This window comes from Monodelphis domestica, chromosome 3 (genome assembly GCF_027887165.1).
Source record: "Monodelphis domestica isolate mMonDom1 chromosome 3, mMonDom1.pri, whole genome shotgun sequence".
NCBI lineage: Eukaryota > Metazoa > Chordata > Mammalia > Didelphimorphia > Didelphidae > Monodelphis > Monodelphis domestica.
In genome coordinates, this window is record NC_077229.1 from 291422225 (window position 1) to 291444090 (window position 21866).

Below are 21866 nucleotides of genomic sequence, written 5' to 3' on the forward strand. Positions count from 1 at the left end.
TAGTAAAATAAATGCTCCAGAATTTAAAAGGTTAATTTATAAGGAAACTAGCAAATAAAGGTGGATTTGCCCTTTCAAACTTTAAAATATACTAAGAATATCTTGAAGTTAGATGGTACAGAGCAAAGAATTAAAAAATAAACTAGTGAAAAAGAATTAAAACTCCAAAACCAGAAACAAATACACAAAAAAGATTACTAGTTGGAGACACTAGCAGCCTGTAAAAACTGGAGGAAAGATTCATTATTGAATCATCACTGTAAGAATGTGGCTAATAATGTGAAAAAATAATATAAAAACTCCAGTTGGATTAAATACAGGAATGTGAATTATAAAAGGTTAGAAAAAATGTACCAATAAGATCTAGTATAAATGATATTTTAGGATAAATCATAAATTTGTCTTACCCCAGATGATTAATATATTTTGTTATTTTTTTAAACCGAAGGATGTGTTGGTAGTATCCATGTACCTTAATGAGAGGTGAATTCAATGAAATAAAAATAAAAATGTTCTATATAGTAGAAATTAATATTCAAATTCTCTGATGAATCTATAATCTGCTCCTTTTGACTTTTATATAGGCTTTCCCATAAATTCACCATAGGGGATGCATCACAAGTTCTGGATTTGAGCAAGAGTAATCTTTTTTCATATTCTCTTAACATTGTTTGAATACTAATGGAGCACACTGGCTGTCCAAGAGGTAATTGTCTTTTTCTCTCATCATATTACTTGCTTTGTTGTTTTTCTGGCCATGCATTTATTTGATGATATCCTTCTCATTAGATCTCTGTAATAATTCACTCTTTATATTGCACTGTAGCTCATGCATGCTTGTCTTGCACCACTCATTCCATTTGGGTGATCCTCAGTTTCAGTTCTGTGGAAATTATACTGTCCCATAAGTGCCAAGTCCTTTTTAAAATCAGTCTTCCCATTGTTTCTTATGGTGCAGTAGTATTCCATCACAATCATATACCACAATTTGTTTAGCCATTTCCCAAGTGATGAGCATCTCCTCAATTCTTTGCCATCACAAAGTGAGCTGCTATAAATATTTTGGAACATATGGATTATTTTCATTTTTTCCTGATCTCCCTGGGGAAACAGACCCAGCAATGATAGTCTAAGGGTATACACAGTGTTATAACTCTGTGCTTGTAATTTCAAATAGCTCTCCAAAATGATTGGATCAATCCATAGCTTCCCCAACAGTGTATTCGTGTCTCTGTTTTTCAGGAGCTGTCATTTTGCCCTTTTGTCATTTTAGCCAGTCCAATGGGTATGAAGTAATATCTCAGAGTGGTTTTGGTTTTCATTTCTCTAATGAGTAGTGATTTAGGGCATTTCTGCATTTATTCATATAAGGAATTGTTTTGTTCTCTTGTGTATACATGCCCAGAGATTATCACAGTGCCACACACACACACACACACACACACACACACACACACACACACACACACCTTGTTTGATATTAATGACATTGACAATGACAATTGATGACAAAGACAATTATATTAATGATAATAAAGCAAGTTATCTATGTTATGTTTTTTGAGAAATCGTACCTTAATTTTGGCATATGCTAAGAAGACACTGTAGGAGAAAAGGTCAGTGTTTTTCTCTACCCAGTCAAGTCATTTATTACAGTCAACAAAAAAGTAAGCACAGTGTAATCTCATATTCTCTTCAATTTTCAGACAATTGTGTAATCATAAAGATAAGCTCTACTATGTAATGTTTGCAAAAGCATGATTATTCCCTTCTAATAGGGAACATGAAGTATGTTTTTGATTCAAGTCCATCCACAAGGTTTGTTCTCATAAAAGGTTTGTGTAAATGGGAAAGTCTATCATGGGTTGGCAGTTACTGATAGTTTTGCTATTGCTTTATTTGTGGTAATACCATGCCCCACCTTCCTTCAAATATCTGAAGAAATCATTACATAATGCCCTTAAATTGTGTCATTTCCAATATGGACCTGCTCTATGTATTCCTGGTCTAGTCCAGCTGTTTTCCCCAACTTGGTTTTTTTTCATAGCCATTTTCAGTTGCTCAGATACCACATCTGGGACTATGATATTAGAATCTAAATGGGATAGTTCCATTATCCATAACATTGAAATGAGTTTGTTACAAAATGTTTTACAATTCCTTTCCATTTTTCATGTTTTTCGTGTTCCATTTTCATCCTTATATACGTTGTGAAATAACTAATTATGTGGCTCTCTTACCAAATTTTTCTTTATACCTGTTTTTTTCTTCTGCTGCTTTTAATAGTTTTTTGAACTGACGCTGCCCATAATCTTTCATCTTCCTCTACAAAATGTTTTTTAAAATCCCTCACCTTCTGTCTCAAAATCAATATCGTATATTGGTTCCAATGCAGAAGAGAAGTAAGGGCTAAACAGTTGCCCAGAATTACACAACTAGGAAGTATTTGAGGCCAAATTTGAACCCAGGACCTCCAGGATCTCCAGGTCTGACTCCTTATCCCCTAAGCCACATATCTGGCCCTTCTGCAACACTTTACAAACATATATATTATAAACTAGTTTTCCTTTGGCTGCTATATCTTTCTGCTTTGGAAGGAATCTTTTCTGTTCATTGCAGTCATATTTTTCTACCTTGTCCACCAATCACAATGAAAAGAAAATCATAAAATTGGGGGAAAATATTTCCAGTGAAAGTATCAAACAAAAGCTCAATATCGAAAATTGGTAAATTTGTTTGGTTGTTTTAATTGTGTCTGACTCTCCATAACATCATTTGGAGTTTTCTTGGCTGGCCATTTCCTTCTCCAGCTCATTTTACAGATGAGGAAACTGAGATAAACAGAGTTAATTGATTTGCCCAGGAACACATAGGCAGGAAGTATCTAAGGTCTTATGTAAACTCAGGAAACTCAAGTCTTCCTGATTCCAAACCAGGTACTCTATCAAATGAGCCACCTTGCTGCCCCCAAATTGGTAAGTAACTAGCCTAAATATTCATGGATAACACCCACTTACCATTTGTTAAGAAGCTACATATTTTATAAATAATTACCTTTTTAAAGTTTGGCCCCACTAATAATCAGACAAATACAAATTCCCAAGATAAAAAATGAGGTATCAATTCATACCCATCCAACTGACAAAAAAGGTAACAAAAGTAAATGTTGTTTTGGCTATGGAGAAACAGGTACATTTGTCCATAATGGTACAATTAAAAATTCACAGAATTATTTTGGAAGGCAAGCTGGAAATACTCAGTAAGACTCATAAAATTAATTATATCATTTGGTCCAATTGTGCCATTATTAGAAACAAATATTCCCTCTGAGTGTCATCATAAAGCAGATAAAAGATATCCCTTCAAAAATATACGGCAGTGCAGTATTATTTATAATTGCAAAGTACTGAAAACAAACTACGTGTCCAGCAGTTGATGAATGCCTGCATAAAGTATGGAGCATCAATTTAATAGAATACTACAATACCACTAAAAATTATAAATGAGGAATATAAAGAAATTTGGAAATACACATAAAAGACAAAGAAAATAAAACCACATGAGCATTATACAAACTTTTGAGATATGAAAAGAAAAATACATAAACAAAACCAGAGTTAAATGAACAAATAGAATGAGAAATAATATAAAGAGTAAAATTAATGAGGTACTATGGGTGTATATGCAGAAATTAATTTTTAGTGTAAATATGGAGAAATGTTACTAAATTTTGTAGTTCCATGTATTTAGGAAATGGTCAATCATTTTTAATCAAAGAACACAGTGAAGAAAATTAGACTTATTGTAAACATGACATACCACATGAAATTATATTCACAAATTAAAAGAGAACCAAAGATAAAAAGGTGCAGTTAAACAATGCAAAGTCAGTATGAACTTTGCAGTCCAATCTGGAAGAACCCAATCTAAAGAATGCTTCACCTAGTGCCCATCTTTCTCTTACAGAGTATGTTTTTCTGTCCTTGAAGATGATGACTATTTGTTCTAGAAGGACCTTTTGTGTATCTAGTTAATATTTTTATGTAGAAAAGAAACAAATGTCTCCAAAATGATGTGAAGCAGAAAAAGAGAACACTATTCAAGAAAGAACACTTAGAATCATATTCATAAAATGTCAGAACATAAAAGGTTAGAACTAGAAGTTAGAGTTCATCATTCTTTCATTTTGAAGATGAGGAAACTAAAGCCTACCCCAAAGTCACCAGCCCAGTTAACGGCATTCATCCCTTCTACCATATGGCAAAAATACCCCCCAAAAGCTATTTCTACCACAGTTTGGGAAAAAAACACAAAGCTAAATAAAACAGGAAAGACTCATTGGATTATAAGGGGAATTCTCTCTTTCTTGTAGAAGAATTGTAGCTCTGAAAGGGCCTTTGAAAGATAATTTATAGAAAACCATAACCTTTAAACAAGATAGTCTCTAACTTGAGTATTTGGTTGGGTTCAGTTTCAAGGAAGTGCTAATAATTTAAGTTTTGTAACAATTTGCTAGTTTATAACTTTCTAAATGAGGTCAAAACAACCACTCAATTCAATTCTTATGGTAAAGTCAGAGGAAGGTTAGGGTGGGGAATAAGTGATAACATTCTTCATTTTTTATCCAATATTTATTTCTACATGCAGGCATCCTTATATATTGGTTAGAAAGAGCTTTTTTCAAAAAAAAAATATACCTTTTTTCTTCTAGACTGAATGAAGTACTGCAGGTGAGCAATTTATAGTCTCTCATCCATGTATCAATGCATCCCTTTTTTCCTCTTCATTGAACGTTTGCAATGAGATTAATTATCGACTCTCTTCCAAAAGGGAAAACAATACATTCTTGTGATTTAATTTAGGAATAACATAAACACACATGGTTGCTTCCCTGCTTGAAATGAAAAGATAGGCCATATTTGCCACTGGGAGATTTTCCTACTGTTCATGGCCCAAAAGTAAACCGGTAAGAGAAGACTGAAGGACCTCTATTAAATCTTCCTTCTTTGTTAGTTATTTCACTGAGTCCCAAATGACCCAGGATTAGCTTATCTATATAAATAGCTGTTGCATCCTGGTCAGTTTAGTAAAAAGTCATGTTCTGGCTTCTCCCAAGCAATGTATATGAATGTTAAACAAAGATCTTGGTAACATATCTGATATCAAGTGGGAATGGAGGGAGATGTTATTGAGGGGAGTTTAAAGGGTAATAAGTCAGTTTGGTCCCTAAAATTATCACATAGTGAGTCACATGAATACAAAGCAAGCTCCTGATGATTTTTATACCATAGCAATATCACGTCACCTGGAAAAAAGATAGCAGTGACCCCCGTCCAAAGGAATCTCAATTCATTTCTGTACAAACCCAAGTGAACAGATGGAGATTTTAAAGCATCTCTGAATCATTATGCATAATTGATGTCCCCTATGAATTTCCAGTGTGCAGTGGGTCCAAAATTAGAGGCTGGAGGATGAGACAAGGAAGCCCCAGAGTACAGAAAGAGGATAAAGATTCATTGATGATTGGCTGTCAGCCATCTACCCTTCCTCACACACACACACACACACACACACACACACACACACACACACACATAGAGACAGAGCAGAGAGACAGAGACACAGAGAGACACAGAGACAGAGACACAGAGAGACACAGAGAGAGACAGAGATAGAGACAGAAACAGAGACAGAAAGAGTATGGATGACAAAACATAGTGAGACATTCTTCAGCTCTTATCTTTACACTCAGAGTGGAATTTTAAGTTATGCCACTGACTGGCATTAGAACAGTTTCTTGAATAACTCAACTTTCTTTTTAATCATCAGTTCAAATATGCTAATGATTTCTTTTTTGTATTTATTCTAGCCTGTGAAATATATCACTGATTTCAGCACACAATCCTAGGAATATAGATTTAGAGTTGAAAGGGACTTTAAAGGTCACTAAGACCAAACTAGTTTCATTACGAATGAGGTAAATGAGACCCAAAATGTTTAGGTGACCTGTCCAAGATCATACAGGTAATACAGGTATCCCTCCCACATCATGGGTGTTGGGGTATATCCCTATAATCTAGAAAATCTGTGTAAAATTGCTATAAACACACTTGACATCTCTAAACCAGTGCATAGAACTATAGTTCTTTTACTACAAATTTACTTTTAAGAAAAAAATTGTATGGCTATTCATTTATTTTATTAAATAGCAAAATACATACTGTACAAGCAATAGCATACATAATAGTACATGTTTTATTTTTATGAGTTATTAAACTTTTAAAGATATCTCTACATTTCTAGCCTCTGTGTATCATCTTTTGCTTTCCTGTTCTTATCTTAACTTTTAAAAAGAAATTGTGTATATTCATGGTATTAAAAGATAAAATGTATTGATATAATGAAATTCAACACATATTTTATGTACTTCTGAGTTTCTAAACCATTTCTGTGTCATCTGCTAGACTTCACATGTCATCTGTGACTTCTGCAAAACTCCCCCAAAATTCCATTTGAATTCTTATGCTGACCTATGATATATTAAAACCATGAGGGGAAAGTCGCATTGTGGAAGGGATGCTTATATATAGAAAACCTGAGACTTGAACCTCCAAATCCAGAATGTTTTCCACTATACCCTGATTTGACCAATTTTGCAGTCTCCTGTTCTAATATGTACTAATGAATCACTACATTCCATGTCAAAATGGGAATATTATAATGATAAGCAGTTCAATATGGTGGGTTTTTTGTCATTCTTGCATAGGATGCTAAAGGAGAAAATGTATGTGTTTCTCCTTTGAATCAGTTTTATCTTTCCAAAAATTCTCTTTTATCCTCAAGCCACCTATCCCAATTCTTCACTTTTCTCCCTAAACTTGGATCTCTTATGTCACATGCCCTCATATTTAATGATAAAATTGAATCCATCAATGGCAAACTCCCTCTTCTCTGCAATTCTGTATACTTCAAATAGCCTCAATATAGTCTCTTTGCTCTCTGTCTTTTTTCTCTTGCTATGAGGAAGAGATGTCAAGATCAATCCCTCTGTTTTTGCCTTTGTTCCTCTCAACTACTCCATGTGCTTACCGTTTTGATCATCTTCCTTTTTCCTTTAATATTTCTATTTGTTCTTTCTCTGATGCCTACAAACATTGCCAGCTCTCCTCATCCTTAAAAAAACAAACAATTTTCTGCCAATGTTTCACGTGTTCATCCTTTTTCTTCTCCATTTCATTTAGACTATTGTTCAGAGATTTGTAGTTGAGTATGACTCTTTGTGACTCCATTTGAGGTTTTCTTGGCAAGGATACTGGAGTGGTTGGCCATTTCCTTCTCCAGATCATTTTACAGATGAGGGAACTGAGGCAGATGGGTTAAGTGCCTTGCCCAGGGTCACACAGATAAGAAATATCTGAGACCGGATTTGAACTCAGGAAGATGTCTTCTTGACTCCAGGCTCAGCACTCTATTCACTATGCCAATTAGCCATCATTTCAATCAGACAGTTAAATAATATTAAATAACATTCCTTTGCTCCACTTCCCCACCTCCCACTCTTACATCCTGTAACTCACTTACAACCCCACCACTTGACAGAAATTGCAATCTATAAGACTACCAAAGCTCTCTTACTTCATAAATCTATTTGTTTTTCTTTATCTTCATCCTGCTTTACTTCTCAATTTTATTTGATGTGTCTGGCCATCCTTTCCTTCTAAATATTTTCTCTCTTCACTGCCATTTTGAATATATGCTTTCTCTTGCTTCTCCACCCATCTGTTTGATTGCTATTTATCTCCTTTGTTGTAAAGCACATAATAGACCCTTGACAAAAGCATTTTGGCTGGTTGCATCACCCCCCCCCCCTTTATATGGGCACTCCTAAAGGTTCTGTCTTGGTCCCTCTTCTCTTTCTCCTCTATAATCTTAGTACCCACATAAACTCCCATGACTTCAATCAAAATTTCTAGAAATATGACTCCCAAATCTACATATCTAAATATCATCCATTGTCATACATCACTAAATAGTTGTTGAATGTCCCATAGCCCTTTTAAAGGGAGAGGCAACATAGTAGAGTGGTAGTGCTATATTTGGAGTCAGGAAGGCTGTGTTCACATTCCTTCTCTAACACAAGCTATGATGCTGGGTATGTTGGGTATCCTTTCTGGGCCTCAGTGTTCTAATCTGTCAAATGAGGAGGGCAGGCTAGATAACATCTAAAGTCCCTTCCAGCTATAGAACCAAGGCCCTGGGATCAACATTGCAGATTTAATTCAAGTCAACAAATATTTGTTAAATACTTACTAAGCTCAGAGATTCATGCTAAGTACTAGATGAGATAGAAAGCTTGGATAAATAAAATCTAGTCCCTGCCCACATGGGATCTATAGTCAAGTAAAGGGATATGATATAAATACCAGCAACTATAGCTCCTCAAAAATATGTCAGTCAGCCAATCAACATAGGCTACACTTTTCACCATGCATTGCAGACAGAAAATTGGAAGGAAAGTTCTACATGAGATCTCAAAGGAAGGACTATTTTACTTACTGCAGAATGATTAGGGAAGTCTTCCTAGAAATATTTTTTTTAATTTAACTAGAAATTTTTTTATTTAACTAGAAATAGTGGCATCTCAGTTGAACATTAAAGGGTGGGCAGAAGCTCAAAAGTTTTAGGGAGGTTGAAAAGAATACATTCTTGGTACAGAGAATCTATGTTGATCACCTAGACAAGAGGGCAGCCAAGTGGGCTAGTAAATAGAACATTGAACCTGGAATCAGGTAGACATGAACTCACATATGATCTCAGACATTAACTAGTTAAGTGACCTTGGACAAATTACTTGACCTATGTGTGATTCAGTTTCCTTGACTGTAAAATGGGGACAGTAATAGCACCTACCTCCCAGGGTTGTTTTAATGATCAAATGAGATAATAATTGTAAAGATCTGATGGCACAGTACATAGTCATGGTAATCACTATATAAATGTTAACTATTATTATTATTATTATTATTCACACAACAAAGTAGATGTTGCCATTTGACACATGACTAAGTCAAAGAATAGCTTACACAACTGATGGTCCATGTACCAACAATGGGATCATTTCTTTAGTGAAGTCCATTTCCTTTCATACATTTCTGTTTCTTAGCTGCTACTGTTTTATATCCATAAAAAGCACTTAGAGACGCATTCAATAAGACTATCAAATCTTTCTGAAAGCAAATGACTATTTGCTTAAGGCATCTTCCATTTGAGATATATCTAATAACTTTACAATCTGAAAAGATCTTACAGAAAGCTACTCTCCAACACAACCCATTTCACTTCTTCAAAAGCATATGGACATCTGTTACTTTAATTTTAGCAGCTATTTTGACACTGTTGTTTTGCCATCTCACTAATTAAAGTCAAATTAATAATTTGTGTTATCATGAGGAAGACACATAATTACTTTGAGTAACTAAAGTTGATCAAATTATTTGCAAATTAGGAGTTGACCTCTTTTCTTTACAACTTTATAAAGTATTGTGGAGGCAGCTAGGTGGCTCAGTAGATAGAGTCAGACTTGGCGATGAAAAGTCCTGGATTCAAATCTGATCTCAGACACTTTCTAGCTGTCAATCCCTGAGCAAATTACTTAACCCCAATTGCCTAGCCCTTACCACTCCTGCCTTGGAACCAATGTTTAGTATTAATTCTAAGATTTTTAAAAAGAAAATAAATTTCTGGGTATGGTCAGAAGCCTTTCTGGGACTCTTCCTTCTAGAATTCATTTCTATGAAAAAGGGATTGTGTTGGTTTATAAGGTAGTGAGTTCTTCAATTATGGAAAAATTCAAGCAGAAGATGGTTTTCCAAACTTGTCAAAAGATTGTGAAAGAGGTTCATAAATAACTCATTCAACAAACATTTATCAGCTATCTACTATGTGCAACACTGTGCTAAGTGCTAAAGAAGTTACAAAGCCAAATGAAAAGCTTTAAAAACTTTTGACCCACTTCCATCACACACACACACACACACACACACACACACACACACACACACACACACACTTTACCAGTATTGACAAAATTTGATAAAGAGGGTCAAGTATACTCACAGTGACTCAAGGAATTTTGTTGAGTCTCCAGACCCATATCTTACTTAATTACATACTCACTGCATATCTATAGAAACTCTGATCTACCTTACTAGTATTAAAGTAAAATTCTTTCCTCATTTACATTTGGTTACCACTTCCTGGTAGGGGCAGCTGGGTGGCACAGGGTTTAGAGTACCAGGCCTGGAGTCAAGAAGACTCATCTTCTTGGAAAAATAAAATCTGGTCTCTAACACTTACTAGCAGTATAATTCTGGGCAAGTCACTTAATCCTGTTTGCCTCAGTTTCCTCATATGTAAAATGAACTAGAGAAGGAAATGGAAAACCACTCCAATATCTCTGGCAAGAAAACCCCAAATGAGGTCATGAAGAGTTGGATATGCCTGAAAATTAGTGAATAACAAATACTTCCACTGATACTAAAGTGTTCCCAAACTGATAAACATACTTGCTTTAAAAAAGGAAAATCAAAGTATGGTTTCCCCTATCTGCTGTGTGAAATTATCCCTGTGTCTATCTCTTCCATGTGACTCATTTTTTCCTTCTGCCAGAGATTCCAAAAAACATGTTTATTTCATCCTTTGGTGTTACATCTGGGATGCTTATTAGCAGAAGTAAAAATACACAATTTAAATTTAAGTAAGCCCAAGACTAGCAAATTTGCCTCTATCAAAATTACCATGCTCCTAACTATCAGACTGAAAAAAATGCATAATAGTTCCTGAATTGCTTCTGTCAGCTTGGAAAACAACAACAACAACAAACATTAGCTCATATTGTACAAAATTATTAGAACTGTTCTCTCTGGGATATTTTAGTTTTCTTTTTCCTTAAATTTCTAACATGAAGTTAAAGCAAAAGCCCACAAGAGACATGAATCATTGATTCTATAAGTAGCTCACATATTCACCAGTAACTTCTCTGTTTTAATTTCTTCAGCTGAAAATTAAAAAAAAAAAACAAAGCATTCCCATTTGTTGAGATCTTAGTCACAACAGATTACCTTGATAAACATTAAATATGCTTCCATTAGAATAACTGATTTTAAAAAGACCATTTTGTTAAAAATTTGTGCCAGTTGTACCCATGGAACCATGGACCTGTGTTAATTGCAGATCATATCACACTGCTCTCATCTTAAGTCTTCAACTGGAAATCTAAGAAAATATCTTAAGTGAACAGCCCAGTATACTGGCACCAATTCCACACTTACAAACATGGTGGCCATAGAATGCCAAATGGAAGTTTCACTGATGGAGAATTCATATGGAGAGGCAGTCCATTGTAGAACTGAATTTTGAGGCCAAAAGACCTGGGTTCAAATTCCGACTCTGAAACATACTAGCTATGTGATTCTAGACAAGTTGTTTAACTTGGCAATGTCTTCAAGCAGTTCTCTAAAGCTATTAATTGCAGAATCTTTGGAGATCAGCACTGGTTAAAGGGCATTTTTTCTCTGGGAGTTCCCTATGCCTGTGAAAGCAATCTAGAAAATATGTATGAAATAAAGTTGATGGAATTTAGTAAATGATTAAATATTAAAGAATGAAGATGAAGTAAGATTCAAAAATAATACTAAGGTATTAAACATAGCAGACAGCTAGGTGGCACAGTGGATAGTGCTGAGCCTGGAATTACAAAGACTCATATTCCTGAGTTCAAATCTAACCTCAGATACTTACTAGCTGTGTGACCTTGAGCAAAGCACTTTACCCTTTTGCCTCCATTTCCTAATCTGTAAAATGAGCTGAAGATGGAAAAGCAAATTGCTTCATTATCTTTCCCAAGAAAAACAGCAAATGGAGGCACAAAGAATCCAACATGGCTGGAAACAACTGGCAAATAGTGGTGTCACAGATACAAACAGTGTAATCCTAGAAGCAAAAGGTTTGGAGTGGGGGTAGGGGAATCATTAGCTCAGTTTTGGACCTTGAGTGTAAGGTAACAATAGGTCATCCAAGTGGAGATGTAATTAGGCAATTATAGATGTGGCTCTGGAGCTAAGGAGAGAAATCAAGGCTAGAAATAAAGATTTGGGAGTCATCTGCACTGATGTAATAGTTGGCATCATTCAGTTGAATAAAGTTGCTAAGGGAAAGAGTTTAGGAGAATATTAAAGCCATCGAGAAAAACTCAGTAAACACTCAACCCAATGAGGCAGGAAGAGAATCAAGTGAAAGAAAGAGAGAAAGACTAGTTAGAAAAGGTAGGAGAATTGGGAGCAGTTAACATCTCTGAAGAAAAAAAAGGAGAGCAAATATAAAGGGAGATGGCAATCAGTATTAAATGCAGTTAGATATGCCAATCTGGCAGCTAGGAGAATCTCCAGTAGTGAATCTTCAATAAAAGGTTGGCCTGTAGGAGTTGGATGGCAAGGATCTGAAGAGAGAGTAGTGAGGCAGTAGGTACGTGATTGTTATTATTTCTTTTAAATCTTTCCTTCTATCTTAGAATTAACACTAAGTATCAGTTCTAAGAAGAGTGGTAAGGGCTAGGCAATGGGGGTTAAGTGAGTTGCTCAAGGTCACATTGCTAAAAAGTTTCTGAGGCCAAATTTTAACCCAGGACCTCCCATCTCTAGACCTGGACATCTAACCACTAAACTACCTAACTGACCCAAGTAGGTACATTAGTCAATCAAGAAGTACTTACTGAGCACCTACTAAGTGCTAGATGCTGGAGATACAAGGACAAAGGATGAAACAAATACATAGCACATACACACATATACACATATATATGTATATATTACATATATATATATATATATATATATATATATATATATATATATTCCCAGGCATAGTGCCTAGCATGAAGTGAGTGCCTGATAAATGTTAATTGGGTGAATAGAAATAATGGGAGAAAGGGTAGTGTAGTGGATAGACCACTGATCTGGTGGCCAAAGCATTTACATTCAAAGGGGAAAGGAGCAAATACATATATAAACATCTGAAGGATGATTATAAAGTAAATAAATACAGCGTCATTAAATAGGAAATATTTGGGGAGGGAGTGTACTAGCAGGGTTATCATGAGGATCAAATGACATAATGTATATAAAGCAATTTGTAAACCTTTTATCACTTATGTAATGTGATATAAATGCTGGCTATTAATATTATCATTATTACTTGGATAAGCGATACATGAATATGTATGCCACCATGTACTCCCTTCATAGAAGAAGAGATTGAAATTAGCAGTTGCAATATCTCAGCTCCTCTTCAAACCTATCTCTCATAGGATATTCCTAGCAGCCATGCTCTTAGACCTCATCTCTGTAATATTCCAGGTTCTCATCCCTCTTTTCTAAAGGAACCTATGGAGATTCTTGGGGGAGAGGGAAAGTGGAGCCAAGATGGCAGCTTAGTAGCAGAGAAAGCTGAAACCCCTCTGACAATCCTTCCAAATCAATCTTTAAAAAGTGCCTCAAAGCAACAGGAGTCAAAAACCAACAACAAGATGGAGGTAAGGGGGCTTTCCCTCTGAACACAACAGAATGAGCCTATAGAGTGCCTCTCATTATTACAGTTCCTTCTGGAAGAACCCATGGCTCAAGCAACATAGTACCAGACCAGGATCACCTTTGAATGGTAGCATAACTTATCCCTGAAGGTTGTCTCCTATCCAGTCTCTTGAAAGTCCTGTGGAGAGGACTCATGCAAAAAGTAGATGATGCAAAAAAGAAATATTGATTAAAAAAATTAAAGAACAAATGGAAACAAAGAAACAAATGGAAAAAAGAACAAATGGAAATAAAAACAGAAAGCCCATAGTTTAGACAGTCTGGAGCAGAGTGGCTCAAAAATCTTAATGCCTTTTCTACCTCTAAGACCATTAGTAAATTATCCCACACCCAAGAGAAAATTCCTTACTTGTCCAGAGGCTGACAAAGCACCTCATTTAATTCCTATTGAGACTTCAATTCAATTCAACAAGTGTTTATTGCATGCCCATTATGTTCATGTCACAATAGGAAATACTGGGGCTATAAAGAAAAACTACACAATCTTTGGCTTCAAGGAGTTTGCATTCTACTTGAGGAGAAGATTACAATTATGTGAAATACATGATAAACTAAGGAGGAATCTGGGATGACAGTGGAGGAATTCTCCATTAGGGACTTCCAAGTTGAACAGGCAAAGAAAAGATTTTCTGAGATGAAGGATGTGCCACTGCTCAAAGGTTACACTAAGAGCCTAGTCTGGTACCATATGAGTAGAATCATGGACTCTTCTAGAAGGAGCTATAATATTAAGTACTCCTTAAGTGGGAATGAGGAAAGAGTACATATCCAGAATGGGAAGTCACTTATGTGAAAGTAGGAATGCAAAAGTAAAATTGGGTTGGGAAAACAGCTAGCAATTCAATTTGATTCTAATATAGCATGAAGAATGCAAAGTAGTATGAAATAATCCTGGAAAGGTAGAGTCAGCCTGTGGAAAGTTCTGAATGCCAGTTTAAGTAAAAAGTTATTATTTTATTTCCAAGGCAACCAAGAGCCAATAAAAGTTTTTTGTTTTTGTTTTTGTTTTTGTTTTAAGAAGAGTAGTATTGAGTAGGGAACTTATACTTTTAAAATATTTTTGGCAGCTACCTTTAGGGAGAACAAAGTAAAAAGAGAAGAGATTGAATTTAGGGAGACAAATAAAGAGTTAAAAGTCTAGTGAGTGAGTGGAGAGGAGAATAGAATTAATTAATCAATCAATAAACATGGATTAAGTGCTTCCTATGTGTCAGGTACTATGCTAGGAGCTGGGGATGCAAAAGGAAGAAAAAGTCCCTGCCCTCAAGGAGCTTACTATTAATTGGGAGAGACAACATGTAAACCCAATAGATACAAAGAAAGCTATAAATTAATTATAGGAAATAATTAATTAATAGGAATTAATTAATAGGAAATAATAATCACGAATGCATTATAATTAAGTGAGGAAGACTTCCTATAGAAGGTAGGAATTTAGCTAGAACTTAAAGGAAACTTGGGTAGTTAGAGCAGAAGAGGGAGATCATTCCATGTATGGGGGACAGCCAAAGAAAATGTCCAGGCATGAAATGATGATGGCTTAGACTAGAGTGGTGGCAATGTCAGAGAAGAGAAAGAGTAACAAACATGAAATGAAAAAAAAATTTTGGCAAAAGATTGCATATAGGGGAAAGGGAGGGAGGAAAGAAGTAGTGAGAAATCCAGGATGACATCTAGGTTGAAAGTCTGAGGGACTCAGATGTGGGATGGTGTTTCACTCTACAATAACAAGAAAGGTAAGGGTGGGGAAGAATTTAGTGGGAACGATGAGTTCTGTTTTGGACATATTTAGTTTAAAGATGTCTACCAGACATCTAGTTCAAGATGTCTTAAAGGCAATTGGAGATTTGAGATTGGAAATCAGCAGAAAGGTGCAGGAAGGGTAGATTTGAGAATCACAAGAATGAAGGTAGCAAATTAAATCCATGGAAACTGATAAGCTCATCAAACGAAGCAGTATATAAAGAGAAGAGAAAAGAGCCCAGGATAGAACCCTAAGGGACATTCATACTTAGAGAGTATGATCTAGAAGAGAATACAGAAAGAGACAGATGGGGTGCTGAAATAGGTAAGAAAAGAACTAGAAGATAATGATGTCCTGAAAACCTAGTGACAAATGAGTATCAAGGAGAAGAGAATGTTAAGAGTGTTAAGAGGAGGAAGAGAGAAAGAATTCCCATTTCTATTAATTATGGATGCAAAATGCTTTATATGTTTTATCTCGTTTGATCATTAAGACTAGCTTGTGAAGAAGAGAACAGATTATCTCATTATTTAAATGAACAAACTAAGACACAGAGAGGTTAGGTGAGCTGTTTAAGGTCAACCAGTTAATTAGCAGAACTGGGATTCAAATCCAGGAACTAAATCCCTGGATATGTCACCTTCACAACTTCTGCTTTCTCCTTACAATTCTTTCCTCTCTATCCCTACTGTTGCCTCCTTAGGCTAGGATTTCATCACCATTTCCATCTATTGTTTATGTAGCTCCCAATCTTTTCTCTCCCAATTTTTAATCCATTCTTCATCTCACTGCCCAGATAACTTCTCTCATGCATAAATCTGGTCATGTCAGCTCTCTGTTCAAGAATTTTTAATGACTCTACTGTCTCCTAAGTAAAGTTCAAAAAAGCTATATCTGCCATTCAAAGTTCTTCTCAATGGAGGGTCATCTTCCCTTTTCGATCTCATCTCATGAAAAATTACCCTACACACACACACACACACACACATACACTACTACTACTACTACTACTACTACTACTACTACTACTACTACTACTACTACTACTACCACTACTACTACTACTACTACTGAATCGCAATGTGGCTTCCGACCAGATCACAGCACCATCAACATGGTTCACAGTGAGGCAAATGCAGGAAAAATGCCTTGAGCAGAACCTGAGTCTCTACATTGTCTTCATAGACCTGACAAAGGCATTTGACACAGTGAACAGGGACGCATTGTGGGTGATCCTTAGCAAGCTCAGTTGCCCAGCAAAATTTGTCAAACTGATCCAGCTCTTTCATGTCGACATGACAGGGGAAGTCCTATCTGGAGGAGAGACTTCCGATCGCTTCAACATCTCCAATGGCATGAAACAAGGCTGTGTCCTCGCTCCGATACTGTTCAACCTATTCTTCACCTAAGTATTACAACATGCTGTGATGGATCTAGACCTGGGCTTCTACATCAAATATCAACTGGATGGCTCACTATTCGACCTTCATCACCTGACTGCAAAAACAAAGACAACAGAGAGACTCATCCTGCAAGCTCTCTTCGCAGATGACTGTGCTCTCATGGCCCACCAAGAAAATCATCTTCAAACCATTGTGGTCAGGTTCTCTACAGCAACAAAACTGTTTGGCCTGACTATCAGCCTCAGAAAAACAGAGGTGCTGTTCCAATGGTTGCAAGATACGGACACTGTACCAGAAGCACATGAAACAGCTGGAGCAAATCCACCAATGCTCCCTGTGGTCAATCATAAGGATCCGATGGTAGGACTGAATCACCAATCAGGAAGTCCTCGACAGAGCCAACTCCACCAGCATCGAAGTCCTGGTCCTCAAAACCGAGCTATGATGGTCTGGACACGTCATCCACATGGACCCACAGCGAATACCAAGACAGGTATTCTATGGTGAACTGTCAGCTGGACTCAGGAAACAAGGCCAACCAAAGAAAAGATTCAAGGATCAGCTAAAGTCCAACTTGAAGTGGGCTGGCATTATACCAAAGCAACTAGAACTCGATGCCTCTGACAGAAGCAGCTGGCGAACCCACATTAACCATGCCGCCACCACCTTTGAAGATGAGCGCCGTCGACATCTTGCCGCTGCGCGTGAACGCCGACACCAGGCCACACCCACACCTCCCGTAACAACTGGCGTCCCAGGCCCCATGTGCCACAAACTGTGCGCCTCAGCCTTTGGACTCCAAAGCCACATGAGGGTACACCGTAGATGAAACTGCACAAAGACAATAGTCATTCTCGATCACCGAGAGACTACCACTATCTCCTGATTGTAATGTAATATTTGTTGGGAAAGGAAATGGGATTTGGAAAACAAGGGAATAATTGGAGGTTTGTATGAGGTATGGAGGAGAGAGGGGAGAGAGGGTATATTGCTCGATAAAGCAAAGGAGGAAGATGCCCCCTGCTGAGAGGAAACAGCAGGGGTCCAATAAGGTCTGTTTTTCCTTGATGACTTAACTGAAGTTCAGCTCCCTCTATGATCAGAAAGATAGTCCACTTATCTGACTGCGAATTCAAATAATATAAAGTTTAATAGCCAGTTGGGATTGGAGTTTTTTCTCAGTTTCATACCTGAGGCCAGGCCCCAGAGGCTGGCGGAGGGTTCTCCCACTCCTGCCTACTGTATATCAGTCCTCTTTTGTTTTTTTAGAACCTTAAAAGTAGACAGAAAGCAAACAAGAACAATTCTAACCTTCAGAAGCCTGTGTCTTCAGGCTGAACCAAGAAGAGGCATACCACACCAGACTGGGCTGACAAGCTCCTTCCTCCTCCAACACCAGGCAGCCAAGTCCCACCCAGCAGGAAGGAAGTGCTAGTCACAAGACCCCACTGCCACTCCCAGTTGGCCCCTTCCCCCACAAACTGTCAGTCTAATTTCCTTTCCACAGTAACAATGAAGATACTTAACTCTTTCTTTATTGTGAAGATAAAATTGTAATCTCCTGATTGTAACAATGAAGGTACTTAGCTCTTCCTATTAGTGAAGCTAGAATTGTAAGCTACAATCTATTTTTAGATTTTTAACTACAAAAAGGTGTTAAGTAACTACAAAAGGTAAATTAACCACAAAGAGGTGTTAAGTAACCCAAAAAGATATAATCTAACCAGAGAAGGTGAGAACTAAAGAATGGGAAGTCCTGGAGAAAATCTAACTAAAGAAGGTGAGAACTAAAGAATAGGCAGTCCTGGAGAAAAGAGACTGCTGTGATTGGTAGATAAGAAAATTTAGGGGAGGTGCCACAAGAGAAAAGAATCTTTAAAAAGAGGACATAAAAGCCAGAAGAATGCAGTCAGTCACCTGGACTTGGAGTAAAGGACAGACAGTCACCCCAGCTTGGAGTGAAGGATCAGTCACTTGGAGCTGAAGGGAAGAGGGACATTCAGAGATTTGGAGATTCATTCAGACATTTGGGCACTGACTCAGAGAAGCAACAGGAATACATACTCTCAGACTTCTTTAAAACTGTCTCCATTGGTGAATGAAAAGCTGACTTAGTGACCCTGCCTTTCTAGAGGCATGAAGTCTCCAAGAAAGGCCGAACTTCTTGAGACTCTCTTCCCCTGGCTGGGACTTAGAAATTCTAACTGACTCAAGAAGAAGCCAGAGTTCTCGTTCTCTCTCTCTCTCTCTGTCTCTCTCTCTCTCTGTCTCTCTCTCTCTCTCTCAATATCTTCCTTCTATTGTCAATATTATAAATAAACTACCATAAATTCCATTTACTTTAGTAATTAAATCCCTGGTGAACACCTAATTAATATATTTCAGAGTCCAACCACAAATAATTTTAGCATACTACTACTACTACTACTACACTCAAGTCAAACTGATCTACTCTTTGACCTTCCCCAAGTTTCTTTGGGTCTATAACATTCAACAGGAGCTCTACTAGCCAAACTATTTGCCTCTACTCATTTAAGGCAAGTTTTTAGGAAGAAGGGGATTGAAAATAATGGTGCCTCAGAACTGGGAGAATATCATACACATATCAGCAATAGGAATACAAAAAGAGGTTTAAAAAACTCAGACCCTGCCCTCAAAGAGCTTATAATCTAATAGGGGAGATAATATGCAAACAAATATATAGATATAGATACAGATATAGATATGTAAAGCAAGCTATATACAGGATAAATAGGTCATCATTAAAAGAGAAAAATCCCTAGATTAAGAAGGATTAGGGAAGGATTCTTATAGAAGTCAGGATTTTAATTGGGACTTAAAGGAATCAGAGGTTGCTAAAGTGTGGTCTATTTTGTTTATGTTTTGGTAACTATTTCAATATTGTTGGTTTCCTTTACAATCGTATGTATTTTATTTTATGCATTTAAAAATATTATTCTGAAAATGACTTCTTTAGACTGCTAAATAGGCCTATGATGCAAAAAAAAAAGTTTTGTTGTGTTTTTTTAAACCTATCTATATCAATGGTATCAAACTCAAATAGAAACATCCCTGCAGGTGGCATATTGACTTAGAAAACCACAAGTTAACATTATCACTTTTGTATTTTATTTTTATATAATTTTATTTTTTTTTTTTAATATATTTTATTTGATCATTTCCAAGCATTATTCGTTAAAGACATAGATCATTTTCTTTTCCTCCCCCCACCCCCCATAGCCGACGCGTAAGTCCACTGGGCATTAGATGTTTTCTTGATTTGAACCCATTGCTTTGTTGTTAGTATTTGCATTAGAGTGTTCATTTAAAGTCTATCCTCTGTCATGTCCCCTCAACCTCTGTATTCAGGCAGTTGCTTTTTCTCGGTGTTTCCACTCCCATAGTTTATCCTTTGCTTATGAATGGTGTTTTTTTTTCTCCTGGATCCCTGAAAGTTGTTCAGGGACATTACACCGCCACTAATGGAGAAGTCCATTACGTTCGATTATACCACAGTGTATTAGTCTCTGTGTACAATGTTCTCCTGGTTCTGCTCCTCTCGCTCTGCATCACTTCCTGGAGGTTGTTCCAGTCTCCATGGAACTTCTCCACTTTATTATTCCTTTGAGCACAATAGTATTCCATCACCAACATATACCACAGTTTGTTCAGCCATTCCCCAATTGATGGGCATCCCCTCGTTTTCCAGTTTTGGGCCACCACAAAGAGCGCAGCTATGAATATTTTTGTACAAGTCTTTGTGTCCATTATCTCTTTGGGGTACAGACCCAGCAGTGCTATGGCTGGGTCAAAGGGTAGATATTCTTTTGTCGCCCTTTGGGCATAGTTCCAAATTGCCCTCCAGAATGGTTGGATCAGTTCACAGCTCCACCAGCAATGAATTAATGTCCCTACTTTGCCACATCCCCTCCAGCATTCATTACTTTCCTTTGCTGTTATGTTAGCCAATCTGCTAGGTGTGAGGTGATACCTCAGAGTTGTTTTGATTTGCATCTCTCTGATTATAAGAGATGTAGAACACTTCTTCATGTGCTTGTTAATAGTTTTGATTTCTTTATCTGAGAACTGCCTATCCATTTCCCTTGCCCATTTATCAATTGGAGAATGGCTTGATATTTTGTACAATTGATTTAGCTCATTATAAATATGAGTAATTAAACCTTTGTCAGAGGTTTCTATGAAGATTTTTTCCCAATTTGTTGTTTTCCTTCTGATTTTAGTTATATTGGTTTTGTTTGTACAAAAGCTTTTTAGTTTGATGTAGTCAAAATTATTTATTTTACATTTTGTGATTCTTTCTATATCTTGCTTGGTTTTAAAGCCTTTCCCCTCCCAAAGGTCTGACATGTATACTATTCTGTGTTTACCCAATTTACTTATGGTTTCCTTCTTTATGTTTAAGTCACTCACCCATTTTGAATTTATCTTGGTGTAGGGTGTGAGGTGTTGATCTATTCCTAGTCTCTCCCACACTGTCTTCCAATTTTCCCAGCAGTTTTTATCGAATAGTGGATTTTTGTCCCAAAAGCTGGGATCTTTGGGTTTATCGTATACTGTCTTGCTGAGGTCGTTTTCCCCCAGTCTATTCCACTGATCTTCCTTTCTGTTTCTTAGCCAGTACCAAATTGTTTTGATGACTGCTGCTTTGTAATATAGCTTGAGGTCTGGGACTGCAAGGCCCCCATCATATGTGTTTTTTTTCATTATTTCCCTGGATATCCTTGATCTTTTGTTCTTCCAAATGAACTTTGTTATGGTTTTTTCTAAATCAGTGAAGAAGTATTTTGGTAGTTCAATGGGTATGGCACTAAATAGATAAATAAGTTTGGGTAGGATGGTCATTTTTATTATATTGGCTCGTCCTATCCATGAGCAGTTAATGTTTTTCCAATTGTTCAAGTCTAGTTTTAGTTGTGTGGCGAGTGTTTTGTAGTTGTGTTCATATAGTTCCTGTGTTTGTCTTGGGAGATAGATTCCTAGGTATTTTATTTTGTCTAAGGTGATTTTGAATGGGATTTCTCTTTCTAGTTCTTGCTGCTGAGCTGTGTTGGA